General features: G+C 43.2%; 1 protein-coding gene across 10 annotated transcripts in view; it reads left to right on the top strand.

The window, feature by feature from the left end:
* Disp1 (dispatched RND transporter family member 1) overlaps positions 1–18,369 on the top strand; it is a 150,319-nt gene that overhangs the window by 65,628 nt on the left and 66,322 nt on the right. The window contains exon 1 of one of the 10 annotated variants that reach the window (XM_087580396.1): positions 10,807–10,879. The exons of 7 other annotated variants lie outside the window; for them this stretch is intronic. The gene's annotated coding sequence lies outside the window, so the exon portion shown is untranslated. Of the gene's footprint in view, positions 1–10,806; positions 10,880–15,528; positions 16,069–18,369 lie in introns of those variants that run through there. 2 more of the 10 variants (XM_087580397.1, XM_087580400.1) reach the window with 2 other exon arrangements.

Raw genomic sequence — 18,369 nt, 5'->3', positions numbered from 1 at the left:
TTCTATTTATTGAACATGCTAGCATTCGAAGTGCTCAAAATAGCACCAAGCTCATTTCTGAGGTGGCTCTTTTCAATGTGACAATTAATAAAACCCAGAAACCCTTGAAAGCCTATAAGGCCTAGAGAGATTCTTTATCTTGAGGTTTTTCAGGGACCCTGTCTTAACCAACAAAGTGATTTCTCTTCATTTAATTATATTATTGGAACGTTTTTAGCTATTTTAACTGTATGTTGTCACTAGAGAATCAAAATTCTCATGCTGTTAAATGTGCTTTCTGGTAAATGCAAATCAAATAATTTTAGACTGATGATATTGACTATTTTGATGGAGATTTTATTGCTGCTGTATCTAAAATTAAAAGAGTTATTCTTCATTTTACAGTAGGTGATTTGTCAGGTTAACATTTCATTTTACAAATAGTTAAATAACGTAAAAGCCTTTTGCTTCCTTAAATTTGAGTTCTGAATCCTAAGAGTCTGAAGAGCGTATTAGTAATGCTCGGAATGGAAAGTGTCCGCCTGTGCTGGAGGGGAGTGTGTCACAGTAACCCCGCACAGCTGTGCAGAGATGAGCCTCCTTGCCAGAGCCATCAGCTCTGCCTGAGAATGGCTGATTAAAGAGTGACTTCTGCGCTGGCTGGGCACTCCTCGGCATCTGTCCTCTGCCCGAAAGCACACGTTTAGTCATGAGCAGATGTTGGCCAGTTTCTGAGAAAATGTAAGACTCCTTCATATTTGTGATTTATGCTTTCCTTGCCTCTATCCTGACATTTCCGTTACTACTAAATCGAGCGTCCATTGACTTCATCGCATGTTACACGCGCTCTTTTGGTGCACTTACTAAACTTAGAGAATTGAATTAATTTGGTATGTGTGAAAGCTTAGTATTATCATGAATAAATTTTGTCTAATCCATGGGGCTATTAGTTTTAGATAACTTGTGTAATTACATTCATACTGCTACTAGGATATAAATATTTAAAACCAAGCATTAGTGAAAATACAGACTAGAATATATTCACATGACTTGAGAATTTAGAAAGCTCTCAGATTCGAAGGTGAGTAAAATGTTCCCATTGCCTGCCTGTCACCACCCCGTCGCTTGTGAAAGAGCTCTCCTGGGAGAGTTAACAGGCTGTGGGGGCTTCCACCTTGTGTAGTTAACTTCTGTCTTCTATAGTTAACTTCCGTCTTGTGTAGCTTTGGGTACTTGTACTCTACTCAGCCCTGCAGACAGCAGAACTCTCGGCCTCACGTCTTACTTTGCTCACTGGTGCTTTACTCTTTTTGTACTGGGGAGAATATTAAGAGGTAATTTATAATTAAAGCAATCGCTTTTCTATAAAGTCTACAGCATCCGATAGAGCAGATCTGTGTGTGTTAGGGCCTTAACTCTGGAACCCTCCAGAATGGATACTGCATCTGGAGAGGCCCCAAGAAGTAGATTCACTCTCTACATGTCCATTTCTACTCTGGCAAATCCAGTCAGTGTGCTTTTTGGTGGCAGGGGACGACTCCTTATTTTTCTTGTTTAAACAATTTAATTGTGTAGGGCGCAGAGCCACCGTGTTCGCAGTTGAGGTTGGTTTGGGTCTGACTTTGTCTTCTTACAGCACTTAGCACAGCACTGCTATCAACCGAGCGAAGTGGACACTCACAGGTTCTTGGAGAGTCAGTTGTGTTGGATGGTGTTTTGCTGGGCAAACATGAGTTTTCCTGAAGTGGACACAGGTGAAAGCTAAGGCAGATACAGGAGAAATGATGTTCTGCTAAAGCAAGAGGATGGAGGGACAGGTGACGAAGGACTCATCACTAACGACACACATGTATTGGTCCACCTTACATTTTGTAGTTGAGCTGCATTTGTCAGGACTGCATAGAGAGAAACGCATCAGAAAACTTCTGGTGGTGTGCTGCAGCTTCTTGCTGCTTCCACTGACTCGGGCTGATTGGCAGTGATGTCAGCTGAGACAGACGCACATGCTGAGTCAAGACAGGTGGAGGAAGATGATGTTTGGAGGTTATAAATAGAACTTGATGGACAGTGATGGAGGCTGAGCTAGGTTGGCTTATAGACCTGCTGCTCTTCATTCATTTCACTGAGAGAGGAGAACCTCTCCTGGCATCCCTCCTGTCACTTCCTGGTCCCTCTGGCTGACTGTGCCTAAGGCCTGGCTGTCTCTGCTAGGTCATGCCACCACTACTGATTTGTGTTTGCTGTCCCGACTCTCCCAAACTGGACTGCTGCTGTGTCTGTGAAGTGTTCATGAGTGGATCGAGCTGCCATGCTGACCTGTGAACTGAACTGCCTATTTCCAGACAACACAGACGGGAGTTGCTCCAAAGAACCTTTCTAAACAGGTCCTCTTCCCCCCGTATCCTTTCTTTCCCACTACTGCTGGGTGGTGGACTAGAAGGGAGGTTAAAGAGTTCAAGAGCCCTCATTAAAAATAAGGTTTGAAAAAAATTAAGTTACAACTGAGCCATCTCCCTAGTCACAAAATCTGCTATTTTGTACAATTAATATCTAATATAAAATTATTAAAAATGTGCAGCTTAAGGAGAACCCATAGCTTACCAATTAGGCCGTTGGCCAGCCAGCTCCAGGGATCCTCCTATCTCACACCTCCCTCGGGTGGCGTGGGGTATTGCATGTGTGCTGTGATGCCTCTGTCCTCACCTATGAGACAAGCACTAAGTGAGCGCTTTCCCCAGTCCTACAATCTGTTATTTTATGTAGTTAATGTGAGCTATAATAATGTATAAAAAGTTTGCAGTTTGAGGAGACAGAAAATGCCAATTACCCTGATTTAATCCTTAAAATTTATTGCATGTATTACATTATACTTAATAAATATATTTAATTATATCAATTAAAAATTAGAGACACTAAGAGAGCATTCAGGAAGTAGGAGAACCAATGCGATTGTAGAGAGCAAAAAGTGTGAAATCCAAGTATCCTTTCTAAGTGAACTATTCTGTAGGCACATTAGTCAAAAGAAGGGGAAAGGACACCACGATATAGTCTTACATTTTGGTAGGTTTTGTTGAACTCATTTAGTTGTTTGAGATCTTCCCAGACATCCCAGCAGGATGTGGGCTTCAGTCTGGGTGTTGGCATGTGACACAGGGGAGTTGCCTGCACAGTGGTGGGATATGGGGTTTGGAGGCAGTGCACATGACTGTCAGCCTGCCTGCCTGCACTTTATAGCAGACAGAAGGAACAGAGCCCACCGGACTGTGCTCTCAAGTCCTGGAAAGTAGGAAAGCAGCAACCAGAGCGGAGCACGTTATGCTTGCTCTCACTGGAGGGGTTGGCCTCGTGCTACTCTCTAGTACTTACTAGTTACTTGTATTCTTTAAATGCTTTTCTGTGAAATAGTTAGAAGTGAAATACAGAATTAAGACTATCAAGGAAGCTAGTCTGAGTGAAGCTCTATTTCCTCAGACAGCTAGGTGAGCTCAAGTACCAGCTAGAATGATCGTAGGGTGGAAGTGTTGCTGTTGGATCACATGCTAGGAGACGTGCACTTCCCCTCCACAGCTTCTTTGGAAGAGACATTGGTTCACAGCGTTTGGATTGCTTTGTCTGTAGACACATGCCTTCCACTTTCCTTTTTTTCTTATAAAGAAGCCATAGCTATTAGTGTTAAATGTTAACTGAAGGGATAAATAAAAAATAATAAAAGAATTGGCTATGAGATAGTCAGCAGTAGAGAATTGTCCAGCACCGATGGGGTATCTTGGAAGAAGTTTTATAAAATTTGAAGTTGAAATACCCCTCACCTTTTGTAATTCACACTTCTTTGATACACCACAGACCCTAATAGGACGGTTGGTTTTATTCCCAGATGTATACGTGAGAGTGAGGTGCTTTCTTTTTTCAGTTACGTACTAAACAGATTAAATGGGTAAGCTCTGCATACAGACCCGTGTATTCTTACCCAGACTGACTGAGGCGCTCTTTGCAGGTGAACTAGAGGCAATCCCTAAACTCTTCATGGTATTAAAAATGTCTTCTTCCCCTACTTATAGTTAGTCTTTATTAAGGATTAAGATGTAAGTTTTCAGAAGGCACTTTCAGGCAGACTTGTGTAAATGCTCAGTTGAACTTTTCAACTTCCAGAATCCAGAAATAAACATATATTACTATATGGTTTTAAAACATACCAAAGGGATGTTAATCTTATGCTTTGAAGTTAGGATCAGAAGAAACCATTCCTATGACCTGTAAAATCTGCATGTTATTATTAGTGGACCATTTGCTTTCTCTAATACATCAGCTTCCAGAAACAGATGACACAGACACTGGGACCTACCTCCTGTTTCAGTCTGCTGTGGCTTTCTCTCTCTCTCTCTCATTCACTCACTCACTCACTCACTCACTCACTCACTCACTCACTCACTCTCTCACTCTCTCAAAAAGGGCATAGGCAGGCTGACCAGATGGCTCAGTGGGTAAAGGTGCCTGTCACTAAGTCCGACCCGAATTCAATCCCCAAGTCCCACATAGTGAAAGTCTCCTGCAGGTTGATCCCTGCAGGTTGTCCTCATACTTCTGCAATGTGAATGTATTATACACACAATACATTCATACGCACGCATACATATATATACACAAACATACATATGTACATGCATAGACATTTTTTAACTAAAAAAAGGAAAAGGTACACTTGTTTGTCACTGTGGAAATAAACAGTTCAGATCTAGAAATGTGATAAGCAGCCGTATAAAACTCAATTTTTTAATAGTCCTAAGAGGCCCAAAGTCATTACAAACATAGTAGCAAAGACTGAGTTCTTTCATGCACTCCTGACAAACCTCCAGGTGCTTCTCTTGGATGCTGCTGCTAAGAGGCTTTTCCCAGTTGTCCACAGTGACCGTGGATGTCTTCAGCTTGGTGCCAATGGAGGGAGTAGAACTTTAAGGGGTGGGTTCTAGTGGCAGGTCCCAGTTCATTCTGAAGATCTGGAAGGAGATCTGGCCCTTCTTTTATTTTCTGGCTGTGGGGTAAGTGACTTTGTGCTTAACCATCACCCAACAGAATCAACCCATTGAACCTTGAAACCATTGCCAAATAAGTCCTTTCTCTTTGTGTCCTCGTCTCTGTTTGGTCTCTCAGATACTTGTTATAATGGCAGGAAGCTAATGCTGTTGATCAAACCGTCCCATGGTGAGCAGCTAACACAGAAAAACAAGTGCTTCCAATGCTTAACAATCCTCTCAGTTATTTTAACATTTGTTGTCTGTGGGGGATGTGAATGTATGTATCTGCATTTGTACATGTACCAGTGTGTGCGTGCGCACGTGTGTGTGTGTGTGTGTGTGTGTGTGTGTGTGTGTGTGTACATGGGCCAGAGTGTGTGTAGGTCTGAGGAGCTTTTAGTGATTGTTTCTCTCCTTTCTGGAGTTTCAGAGGTCCAAGTTGGGTCTTCCAGCTTGCTAAGCCATCCAGTGCTGACCTCCAAAGTTAAAATTCTTCAATGAAAGTAAGAAGTTTGTTTTAGAAGTTTGTGGCTTGCACTTCTCCATATTAAAGGTCTCCAGGACTCCTTGCAAAGCCAGCGGGGTGTGGGTGTGAATTCCAAGGCATCACACTTGGCAGAGAAAGGAGTGAGGATCACATTGCCTAAGGTCCCACAGGAGTGGGAGAGGGAGTGCATCATGTTTCCTCGCTGAGGCTGAGGACGGTGCTGACTGGGTGACACTAAGGGAATGAGACTGCAGAACACTGAGTAGAGCACTTAGGAATCCTTGGACGCTGACTGAGATCCAGCAAAGCAACAAAGCCCATGCCTTAACTTAGGAACCAAGCAGAGCTTGCTAGTTTAGTTCTGTGGCCCCTCAGAGCTAGTTCTATATCTTTTCTTCTCCTATTGTGTAAGGGACTGGCAACGGCCAGCAAAGTATGAGTGTTGACTAATACTCCTACACTATAGTATGACTCCTACACTATAGTATGACTCCTTCACGGTCGTATGACTCTCTCTTCTGACGGATTGCTGTTTTGTTTTAAGGCAAAAGTCATCTTGGCAGTACTCTGTTGACAGCTTAACTTGGAACTTCAAAGCAGTGCCCCACCTAGGAAATACAGTGTTTTCTTGCTGTCAGTAACTGTGTAAGGGCCAATGAGATGGTTTGCAGATATAGGTGCTCGCTATCAAACCTGATGACCAGGACCCCAGAGTTGAAGGAGAGGACCGGTTCCCACACTGAATAGAGCACTTAGGGGTGCTCTCTGCACCGCACTCAAGGTGTCTGGGTACCTCTCTTCTCTGGCATTTCTTCACCAGTTCAGTGCCTACACCAGTGCTTTGCCCTCTGATTACCAGGCCGTTTTCTCGGTACGATTAGGTTATGAGCTTTGTAGTTGAGTTTAAACGCATGGAATGGTTTCTTTCCTCTTACACTTGTGTCAGATGTATGCAAGCCTAGGCTTTGTGACCTGGGACATGTTAACAAGGAAACCTGTTTTCTCTCCTCAAGTGGGTAAGATGCAGTCTGCAGGCTCTGCCTGGCCCCAGTCTTTGGGAAGCTCCTGAGGGATTAGGACAGCATCTTGTCACAGTCACACTTCCCAGTCACTGCTAGGTCCTGAGGAGAAACCTAAGTCTGCCACTGTGGGTGGCTGTAGGCAGCTAGAACCTACTGAGGGTTTCAGTATGGAGACCTGGAGGGACCACTTCAGGTGACTGAGGTTACAGCTACGTCCCTGTGGGTGGACTGAACATTGAGATCATTTTTGTTTGTGTTGTGATTTTTTTTTTCTTTTTGAAATGGGAGTGGGGTATTACTTTCTTATACAAAGTAGTTTTGAATTCCTGAAACTTAAGTGATCCTGCTGCCTTAGTCTCCTCAGTAACTGGGGAGACAGGCCATCATCAGGCCGGACACCATTTCAGTGTTTTCCAGCTTTGCCGAGCTGACTGCTGCTGCCCTGCCCTTGAGGATGTACAGGGCTGAAGCCTGGTGTTGCCAGTGCTTACATTTATATCAGCATTTGCTCTCAGCCATGCGCGCATTTTAAGCCTGACAGCACTGCATTACCAGGATATTTGTTTTCTCATAGTCTTTAATTCTGACATAAATAAAATCCTTCCTCCCTTGCTCATGTATTATCTTTTTTATTTCTTATCTAATCTATTTCTTACCTTTTTATAGCCATCTCACAGAATTTTATTGCATAAACAAATTTCTGAAGCAAAATTGAGACGACTTTCACAGTTCTGAACTGTTTGAACTTTTGAATTGTTAGTGTCTTCAACATCTGAAGCAGCTCCCTCCACATTCGTGAAATGCCTGCCTCCCACCTCCTCAGTCTCAGGTTCTTTTTTTTGCCAAAAACATCATGGTGTACAAATGTACAAGAACATACACCGTGAACGTATAAACATAAAGAAAGGGGATTCGAGCTTCATTATACTCTTCTGCACAGTTTCATTGTCTATCAAAGAGTGGGGTGTACCTGTGTTAGTCATGGATTCGGATGACACACAGTTTCCTATGATATCTGACGGTTAGAAGATTAACTTGCACATATCTTTACTTCCTGCTGTGAGAAGAGTGTAACTCTCCCCATAAACACCCACAGCCCGACTGTGGAAGATTCCAGTTTGTTGGACAGAATCGGCACTCCGTGCACACTGCTTTCATCTACATTCAGGGGAGAGCTTCATAACAAGATACAGCTGAAACCCGTAAGAGAACGTTCTAAGCAGATTAAAGTCAAGAGACATTGTTCTTCATTTTAGCAGGAGATTTCCTGCCAAGAACTTCTATTGTAAAAGTATAGTATCACACTTTGAAATCCTATATTGCAAACCAGAAATATTTTGGAAGCTGCCCAGAGCTGTTAATATAAGCTTTGTTTTTAAATTCTTGTGCATCTCAAGATTATATTCTTAGGTCATCTATCTGCAGTCTTGTTATTTTGTAAGGCCTGAAAGGCTCTGACTTTTTTTTTTTTTAATATAAACCTATCAAATTGGAGGCTTCTCTCCTCTGAAATTTAACACTCTTTCAAGACAAGATAGCTCTCCTTGCAGACAAATGTGGAACTGTTATAAACTGACCTTATATTAACTTTTGCATTTTAAAAGGCAGGACTTGTTTGAGTTTTTCCTTTGTTGTTTTGAGAGAAGCTGGCATTGAGCTTTATGTGTCATAGAGGGCGAGCTTGAACTCCTGAGCCTACTACCTTCTCCTCTCGGTACTCAAGGTTTTTAATAGTAATTTCTTTTGATTAGGTTGAGGGAGATCAGAACTGCTGTGTAGTCTACAGAAGACGTAGACTACTCCATCCCTGAGAACTGATGCACGTGCATTAGTATACATTCCAGTTTCTCATCTCTTTAAGATGTTTGATAGCTTATCAGCTAATAATAAGTGAATTTCATTCTGGATAACCAAAATGCTTCTTGTAATATTAATAAGATGAATATGATTTTCTAATTTTTAATCGAATCAGGCAAAGACTATAGGAGTCAAACCCCAAGATTTCCTCCATCCATGAATTTTTCTGAAGCCTTTCACAGATGAGCTTTGCTACAATAAGACCAGCCAGAGATTAAATGGAGAGTCTACAGGCTAGGACCTTTGATGGCACACTGTGGAGGAAAGGACATTAATGTTCTGTTGTTTAAAAATACCTCTGTTGATGCCTAGAAAAATCCTTTCACAAAACACAGGTGAGTCTTGAAAACCCGTCTTGAGAATGAGCTTGCGTATTATCTTCTGAACTGACTGCTCCTGATTCAGAGAAAAGGTGAGTAGCCAGATTTCCTCAGTGTTCAGAATTTACAGCAGTCAGGCTCAACAGGAACTGAATCCTAACCGTTGTTTCTTTTCCACAGCTGTGGTGGGAATGGTCCCTAGGGCCTATATAAGTCAGCAGGAAAATAGATTTTGTATACTGAATTTTATTTGCAGACTATATTTCAATTCTACACTCTGCATAGTAAGAATGTAATACATGTCATAGTAACAAATTGTGACCTGTGACTTGTTCAGTGAACGTTTGTAAAGTGTAAATAGTAACTTAGTACATAGCATAATATACTTTATATACATTCCTCAGAGGCCTAAAGATAATAGAGCCTTTGCCTTTAAATGTAGATTAAGAAGGCAGGAGATATAAATGGCCCTGATTTTCTAAGAAAATGTTTAAGATTGGCATATGATAAGTGGTATAATAGAGCTCTCAGGGTCAAGTGATGTAGAGCAGGACATCAGGATTTCTGCTTCAGGCCATCAGAAAAGGCTTCATGGAAGATCCGGTTGTCCATATACTTTACAAAGAAAGGGATTGTGGGAAGTTGGAGATGTAATTGAAGGTCATTGGTGGTAGAAGGCCTGATGTACGAACGGAGAGGATGTGTGCAGACTTGCTCATTATACAGCAGGTTCCACTGTGACCCGACCAAGCATCCCCCTGCTGGAGATGGAATCCAGGGCCTTCAGCACGCCAGGAAAACTCACTGACTAACCCCGAGGTACACCAGCAGCACACGAAGGAAAGAAAGTCTGTCTTGGAGGGCATCTACTAGGGAGGGAGAGAGAAGGAACCTCAATAAGGGAGAATCTTGCATCCCAGCTAACATGATTAAACTGCACATGGACACAGCGATCCTTAGCATTTTCCAAATGAGGGTGACTTGGTTGGCTTTGCTTCTTCTGCTGGTGACTACAGAAACGCTATGTGGCTTAGGTTGGAAAAAGTACAAACTGCATTAATAACACAGGTTAGGCCCTGGCGATTATCCAAGGGAAACTTAAACTGAGGTGATGGAGGGAGTGGGATTGAAGGGATGGGTGGCAGGGAGGGAGTGAAAAAGTCATCGTTGCTTAAAGGTCAGAGGTGACTACACTGTCCCTCAGTGCAGCACAGATCTAATGGACTGCAGATAACTATTGAAGTCGGATTTGTGGGTTTAAGTGACTGAGAGAGCGGATCAGAAAACTGCTCTGCTAAGATCATTCAGCATTGAAAGCACTGGCTGCTTTTCCAGAGGACCCAAGTTCAAATCCCAGCATTCCCATGATGGCTCATAACTGAAACCCCAGTTTCAGGGGATATAATGCTCTTTTCTGGCCTCTGAATACTTGGATCCTGAGTTTCTTCAAGACAATCACAACTGCGCAAATGTTTTCTAGATCATGTCCATTGTCGCACACAGTACCTCACCCTCTTTCCTGATAGAACTGTTATCTTGGGCAGCCCTGAAAGCACATGCCACACGGGCTATTTCAATTTCATTTAAAAATGGCGCAAAACTCTAGAAATTTGCATTAAAATGGTAGGAAAACTCAACAAGTTCTTTGATGCTGACAGTTTATGTTTTAGATTGCTGACTTTGACCAGCCAGAAGGACACATAAATGGAATGTTATCAGACAACAGAAGCTGCAGGATACAGCTCAGAGCAGGAGTTAGTGGCAGGAACTGTGGAGAGAATAAAGTCAAGCGATCAGTCACTGTCCAGGGTTTAGAGACACTCCAGAGGCTCGGCCAAGGATGTGCAGCAGAGAATGCTGGGGAGTGCTGGGGAGTGCTGGGGAGTGCTGGGGAATGCTGGGGAGTGCTGGGGAGTGCTGGGGAATGCTGGGGAGTGCTGGGGAGTGCTGGGGAGTGCTGGGGAATGCTGGGGAATGCTGGGGACTGAGCAAGGAGAGCAGGCTGCCAGTGAGGAGGAAAGCTAACAAAACTGAACATTGAAAGGAGTGCTGAAGCAGCAGCTGTGCCCCTGTGGGAGAGGAGTGTGGGCTGAGGCCTGGGTAGGGTGTGGCAGTTGAGGGGCTGGAGCAGCTCTGCTGAGTAGCCCAAGCACCAGCAGACCAGATCGGGACTTCTGAGGTGGAAGAAGGTCAGCAATTACTGTAAGTAATGGAATAGACGACGAAGGAACAAAGACACTTGGGGAGAGTGAGGCACGGCCATGTGGCTGTCAGGGCTGGATCTGCCTGTGTGCTCTGGTGGGAGTGGGGTCTGCCCCTCCAGCTCAGTGGCTGTGCATCAGGGCTCCTGAACACTCAGGTGCCACTGAGTGCACTCGGGCACTGAAGTCTGCTTTCTTTACCTGTATCCTTTGGGGGATACCGAAAACAACATGTTAGCTATGTTAGGAAAGAGGGTCAGGTCCTGCAAGTGATGATGGACAAGTTCTGCCAGACATCTGAGGCAGTTGTGGTAGTATTGAAGACACTCAGATCCAAGCTTCCTTTTCTTGTCTGAAAATGCACAGTATCACTTGTCAGGAGGGCTCCAGGCAGGAGCTTGGGAGGGCCACTGTGGATTTCAGTGGAAGATCTGGCAGAGGGGAGTTGAAGCAACACCGAGGGCCTTTCTCCCTTCCCCCACAAAGGAGACTGACTTTTTTTAGGTGGCTTTCTCTTTCTGGAGGCTGTTTTCATTAACATCCCAAACCTGGGATTTAGAGAGCAGGTTTAGGGGAGGTTTTGTAGTGTGAGGGTTCAGTAAATCAATACTGAGCAAGTGAAGATGGCCAGGGGCGTTGTGGATTAGAGCTGGAGGCTGGAGCATTCTTCAGCTGTCAGACTGTGGGAGATAAAGCCTTGCAGCTTCAGTCATGAGAATTACAGATCTGGAGATAGGATTTCCAGCAGGAAATGGGGTAAGGAGATTAACAGATGACAGCTGTCAGCTAAGAGGAGCACGGAAGATGGATGCACACTTGCAAGTGCCCTGCTGCAGGCTGCATGCCTTCTGCCTGTGTCCCCAGTCTGCCCTGCTGCAGCCTGTGTCCCCAGTCTGCCCTGCTGCAGGCTGCCTGCTTTCTGCCTGTGTCCCCAGTCTGCTAACTAGATTTGGGACAGAATCTTGAATGGTTAAACTGGGATTTAGTTATCTTTCCTGTAGTGGCCTCAAAATGTTGTCAACTGAATTCGGAGCCCCTGGGATCATCTTTCTAGCATTTACATTTTGTAGATGGAGAATGTGACATCGGGATTGAGTGGGTTTCCTGCTCCTTTTGGACTGACAACCTCAGAATTTCTGGTGTGACTTGAACAACCATGGGTTCTGGTCTGGGAACTTAAGTAGGCATCTAGCGATCTGTGCACAGAAACCCTGAAGAAACCCAGCACAGAGCACTGTCTGTAACTTTCCTGCTTTTCCTTTCTGAAGTTATACCTAAACATTACTAAGCTATTGACTTGACAGAACTGAAAACACCTGCTGGAGTGCCGCTCTGTCATCTTCCTCGCTTACCCTGGCTTTGCTGACATGAGGACGAGGACGTCAGTGGTGCTAATTATCACATGACAAACCTGTGCTCTGGGCTAGCTGTCTCTGGGAAGGAGCTGCCAGAGAGCAGCTCTTTTCTCACTTTGTGAAAAGTACCAAGCAGGCTCCCCTGCCACCCTACCCTAAACCTGTGCACCTCTGACGTCACAGGAAGAGATAGACAAGATCATAGCGAAGAAAGTGAGACACTTCAGAGAGCAGTAGGACCTCTCAGGGTCCGTTTTGCCCTGGATGATGTTAAGAAACCTGCTGAAGGGCCTGAGATGTATCACGTTTGTTCTTTATGTAAAAGTGACTTACACCATGTGGCAAAGGCACTTTCACCTGCCTGTTCGCACAGCACCCCGAATTTGAAGGCATCAGCTAGAAGTCAGCAGCTGTCGCCAGTGCAAATGGAGGTGTGCAGGCTTGGGAGCTGGAGAGAGAGGCTGTGGAGTGTGTGGCACTGTGATGGCTTTGGAGTGTGTGGCACTGTGACGGCTTTAAGGAGGTTCTTGCAGCCATGCATGAAGTCAACTCTAAAAAGTTTCATATTTGTGAGGAAAAACACAATGAAATATATGGGATTGGTCATTTTAATAAACTAAACGAAAAGTATTGTTAAGGTGACCAGAGAGTGTTAAAAATACCTTCATTTGGGTGGGGGGGGGGCGCAGATACAGGGATACAAAGTGAATAAATAAATAAGTTGAAAAAAATACCTTTATTTTAAATAGTTAATATTTTTTGAGGATTTTTAAATGCTACAGTACCATCAGACTTTGATGTTAGAGACTAATATTTTTGCTCAGCTAAGTTCTTTCTTTCCTTCCTCCCCTTGCCTTCCTGCCCATCCCAGATCCCATCCCCAGGATGACTATACTCTATTCTAGGTAGATTTAGGAGATGTGGAGGTGAAAAAGTACCTTTAGGAGTCTGGGATTGTCTCTAGTGCAGTGTTTCCTAAAATGTGGGTCTGATTACCAGTCCAGACTTCCTAGAAAATCAAATTTTCCAGTGTACCCCAACCCTGATCCCTGCCCTAACCTTCAGCATCAGAATGCAGGCGATACGCCCCAGTATCAAGTGTGTCCACCTTGCTCTGGGAATCCTGATGCACGCTCAGGGATGTACAGCCACTGACTGCATGGCAGGAATCTTACACCTCCCTCCCTCCCTCCCTCCCTCCCTCCCTCCCTCCCTCCCTCTTTCTCTCTCTCTCTCTCTCTCTCTCTCTCTCTCTCTCTCTCTCTCTCTTATTGAGACATAATTAACATATCAAAGATCTCACTGCTTCTAAATGTCTGGTTGAGTGGATTTTCACCACACTGTGGAGCTGTTTAGTTCTGAAACATTCAGAAGGAAGCTCTACACCTGTCAGCAGCAGGGCCCCACTGCTAGCTCCAACCTCCAGCACAGGGCAACCATTAGCTCGCTTTTTGACTTCATGGTTTGCCTATTCTCGATGCTTTATATAAATAAAGTCATGGAATGTGCAGCCTTGTGCGTCTGGCTTTCCCTTAATGAAGGTTTGAAGGTTGACTCATGAGGTAGCATGCATTCTGTTTTCATGGCTGCCTTGTGTTGTGCTGTAAAGATGCGTTGGCGACATGCTTATCTGGTAGTTGTCTGACGGACATGCATGCAGCTTGTGTCTACCTCCTCTTCCGGTGCTCTGAGTATTCATGTCCACATTTACAAGCACTAGTCTTTAGTTCCTTTAGGTACATTGAGTCAGTTATCACTTGTGATAGATAAGTTCACAAAGCCACTAGAAACAAGTGAGCAGCAAAATCATGCAGAAATTCAAGAATGTATTCCTGTGAACCCACATTCACAGCTTTCTCATCAGACGATCTATGTTAACCTGGCTTTTTGTGTTTCTGCTTAGAGAGCGCTCCCCTGATGTTTACTGTTGGTTCCCTAAGAGCAATGTAGCGCGTGTCTGCAAGCATTCATTTCGCATGTACATTTTCTCTGATTTGTGTGTCCCAGCCTTCTTGGACTTGAGAGCAGGAGGCAGCTCTTTAGCAGTGTCCTTAAACAGCAAGATCACCAGCAGAAAACACAAACAGGGAAAAGTGTGTTCAGTGAGCTGCCAGAGACGTACACCTGTCTGTGCCTGTGTGTGTGACAGGCAAACAAGAGCTTCATCCTGTTTGTGTCCACTGGGATGTGCGCACAGTAAGTCAGAGTTTCCACCACTGCAGTAGCATGGTCAGTATCTGCAAATACCACAAGGATTATTTGGGGAGCTACAAGAAACTCAGATCTCATAGGCAGATTGACACAGTATGAACCCAGAAACGATGCATTTGATGCCAGGCATCGAGTGCAGCTGGAGTTACCGGGCTGCATTGTGACTGGTTTTGCTCCTTCACTGAGTCCCTTAGTCCCTTAAAGTTCCCAAAGCAACACAAAAGCATTCTGGTCTCCTCTGCTTTTGACAGTGTTTGGAATTCTTTCTTTGTCATGACCATCTCTGAGGATATGAAATAATATCCATTTCATTGTGGTTTTAATTTTTTTTCCTTAAATCACTAATTAGTATTAGCCACCTGAATGTCTTGAGAGACACCTTTTCAAAACGTTGGCCTCTTTTAAAATGGATTCTCTTTATGGATGACTTACAGTTTTTGGGTTGTCTGTCTGTTTGTAAACATGTATCTGTAGTAGACACTTAGGTATATAATTTGAGAATTTCCCTCATTCTGTATATCTAATTTTTTTTTTTACTCTTTTGAGAGAATCCTTTGATACATGAAACATTGTTTAGATGAAGCCCAATTTTACCTATTTCTGCTTTGCTCCTGCTTTGGAAACCTGAATATCCACTCTTCAAGTAATTAATCAGCATGTCCCGACAGAAAATTTTTCATACATTTTTATTATTAAAGACATGAAGAATGGAGTTCATGGTTTCAATAAATCATCACTTGCTTTCTAAAAGGTTATTATTTATAAATATATGGTATGTGCTTGCAGGGATTTATACAGATTTATATAAATTTTATACTAGCATCATTATGGCCATCTGTTCTGTTTATAAAAATCAAATCCACTTAGCCAACAACTATTTTGTTTAGGAAAATTTGGAGAAAAAAAGTACTTATCACTGTGTCTGCTCAAACCTCTTTCTTAAAAGAGGAGGAGGGAGAGGAGGGAGGCTGCCTCTCTTAGGACTGTCAACTTTCTCCTTTGAAAGCAGGGTCTCAAGAGCCATTTGTGAAAGAACACAAGACCCAAAGTTGGAAATAAACAGGCATTGGTGTTTATTTGTGTTAGTTTAGATGTAGTAGCCAATGTGTTAGAAAACCGGGTCTGTGGCTCTTAAACGAGATTGAGCAAGCAAACATTATCAGCCAACATGGCTTTAATCTACTCAGTAATTTTAAATCCAGGAGATCAAAGGACATCATAACTAAGAACAGCCCTCATTGCAATTTCCCTGCAGAAGCAGGAAAAGGCTAGAAATGACATGTCACCTTCATATCCTGGCTGGCTGACCCCAGTGCTCAGATCAATCCCTCTGTGTACCAGCTGTTGCCATTATTAAGACTTTGCCCCAAGGGGTTAAGTAGGAGAAAAACTCTCCGTCCTATCCCAGAGCAAACAGAGAAGTCCCAGCCCCTTACTTACCCGTTCAAAGCCTCTGCTTGTGCCTGTCATTCACCCCCCTCCTCCTCTGCTCCGGCCAACTCCTGCCTTCTGTCCCACGAGTTCCCCGAAGCCTGGTGAGCCCAGGCTGTGGCTACCTCAGCTTCTGCAGACCAAACTGTGGCGCCCGCCTGCCCGCCGAGAAGCTTCTTCTTTTAACAGAAAGGTAATATCTTTACTTCTGCTTCTCTAGGTGGGGGTTTGTTGTTTTAGAGGAATTTGTTTTTAAATTGAACCTATTTTCTAACACTATTTTAAAATCCAGTTTACTTTTTTCAATGTAAATGCTGAGTAGAATTTTAATACTTTAAAAATCTTGCAGCCTCCATTTGAGTTTGTAATGTGGTGCAGTAGAGGAGCTCCGCTATTTCTACATTTATTAAAATGTGCTTTCTTTGTGGAGTTGGAAGGAAACCAAAGATTTAAAGTGAAGTATATTGTTTCCTACCTTCTCTGCCTGAATTGGGGGAAATATTGAAAGTCTGCCCCTGTCATGGCCATTGATAGAAAGGTAGGTGAGGAATCGCAGGAATCTGCCATTAAGTATTTTAGGAGAGTAAATGGGTCTTTCAGCCTGGGAAGAGAAAGCCGTGCCTCAGATTGGCAGTACCGGTTCAGTTTTACCCCAGGTCATTTCCGAGGCTCAGTCCTGTGTGCTCCTTTTAGCTGCATCTGAGCTAATTAAATGTCATGCTTTGTATGTGCTTTAATTGCCACAGGGATGGCTGCATTAGGATTGGATTTACTGCTTAAAGTCCTGTTAGTAGCAAAATAGTTTTGCTACATTGACTTTGTTTAAAGTGAGAATGGGTAATTTATATGTAATTGGCAAGAAAAAGAAAAAAGTTCAGACTGGTTTTAATTCATACAGGACGTTTCTGTGTGGTACCGAAAGCTAACATCTCTCTTCTGGTCGAGAGAGCAGACATGCCGGTCTCTCAGCAGGGACCGTGCAGGGCTTGCTAAGTAAGAATTGTCTGTAACTGGACGCGTTCATGTGGCCCTGGATGAAATATGTTCCTTTCACTCACAAGAGGATGATTTCAGACTGGGACTCGAGTCTCCTATGACTGGGCAGCCACCAGACCAGAAGGAACCTCTGGATCAGTGGGCAGCAGGCTCGCTTCTTGTGTGCCCTTAACTCATAATGGCGAATTCTGCTTTTAGTGTATTAAGATGAACAGTTTTCTTGTTTATCTGTCCTTCAGTTGTGCCTTTTTGGTTGGTGATGGTCCGATGTTGAATATTAGAAGACTTAAGGAATTACACTTCACTTGGAATGCCTTATATTTTATGTATCTTACATTGTAGACCTGAAATTAAGAACTGTGACCATAAACTACTTGTAGCAATTAGAGAAAATATTTAATGTCTAAAGTACTGTTCTACCATGCAGTTTAAGAAACTCATTAGCCTTGTCTCAGCTTGGAACATGATCTGTGTAAGACAGATTCCTCTAACCTTTAGCGATAATCTCCTGTCTGTGTAGCTTACGTTGAACCAATTACTCTTTTTGGTAACTCCTGAGAAATCTCCTTTTCTGTAGTTGTTATTCCCTGTTCTTCTCCTTCTGTCTTAACTGACCTGAGTCCTGGGGTTAGATCTGAGCATTCTCACAGTATGACCTTTAAAACGCAAATGCATGTGTTGGACAGCCTGAACATATACTGAACATTGTCTCTTAAAACATTGTAATTAGTGATCATACCCCAACATAGGAGATGAAGTTGAGGTAAGTGAAATGCTAGCTTTGAGAAACAGACCGGTTGTTCTCTTTGCCTTACTTTTCATTTTCTCATTTTTAGTCACTGCTAAGTAGGATCACTTAACACCAGCCTTCATATTTAAGTTATAAGAACACTCACAAGGAGCACAGTAGATGCTTTTCATGTGGATTGCTTAATAGAGATGCTTGCCTATTTAACAGAAAAATGTGTGTTTGTTACTTTTGCAGGCAAACAATCCCAAGTCAGCAGTAGATACTGTTACTGTACAGGAAAGCATGTGTCAGAACGCAGGATCATTTGTGTTGCTAATTTAAGTATTGAATAGGAAGATATTTATGAAAACTATACCCTGGCTTTACTAACAGTAAATATGTGGATCAAATTGAAAAAAGAACAAGCCCTTTATGAATTCACTGTTTTCCTAACCAGTTCTCAGAGTCCTTTCCTAAAAGGATGCCCTTAACAATGTTTCCTAAAAATACTTGAGTGATGTTCCCCAAGTTGCACAGTAAACTAAAAGATTCTTTTGAGACCTTCTGGGCCTTACTCTGCAGGGAAGGACCCATTTGGGACTAAGCCCTGGGACTTTGATTTCCTATGAGGAAAGTTCACAGATCAGCAGGGGGTGGGGGCCTGGTACAGACACTTAGCATTTGTAGGGGAACTTTCACTAATTCTCTGTAAACTCATTACTATTTAAATCACATAGTTTAAAATGCTTTCTGGCAAACAATTTTTGA

Source organism: Rattus norvegicus, chromosome 13 (assembly GCF_021556685.1).
Source record: "Rattus norvegicus strain SHRSP/BbbUtx chromosome 13, alternate assembly SHRSP_T2T, whole genome shotgun sequence".
NCBI lineage: Eukaryota > Metazoa > Chordata > Mammalia > Rodentia > Muridae > Rattus > Rattus norvegicus.
This window is presented reverse-complemented; position numbering and strand designations above follow the sequence as displayed.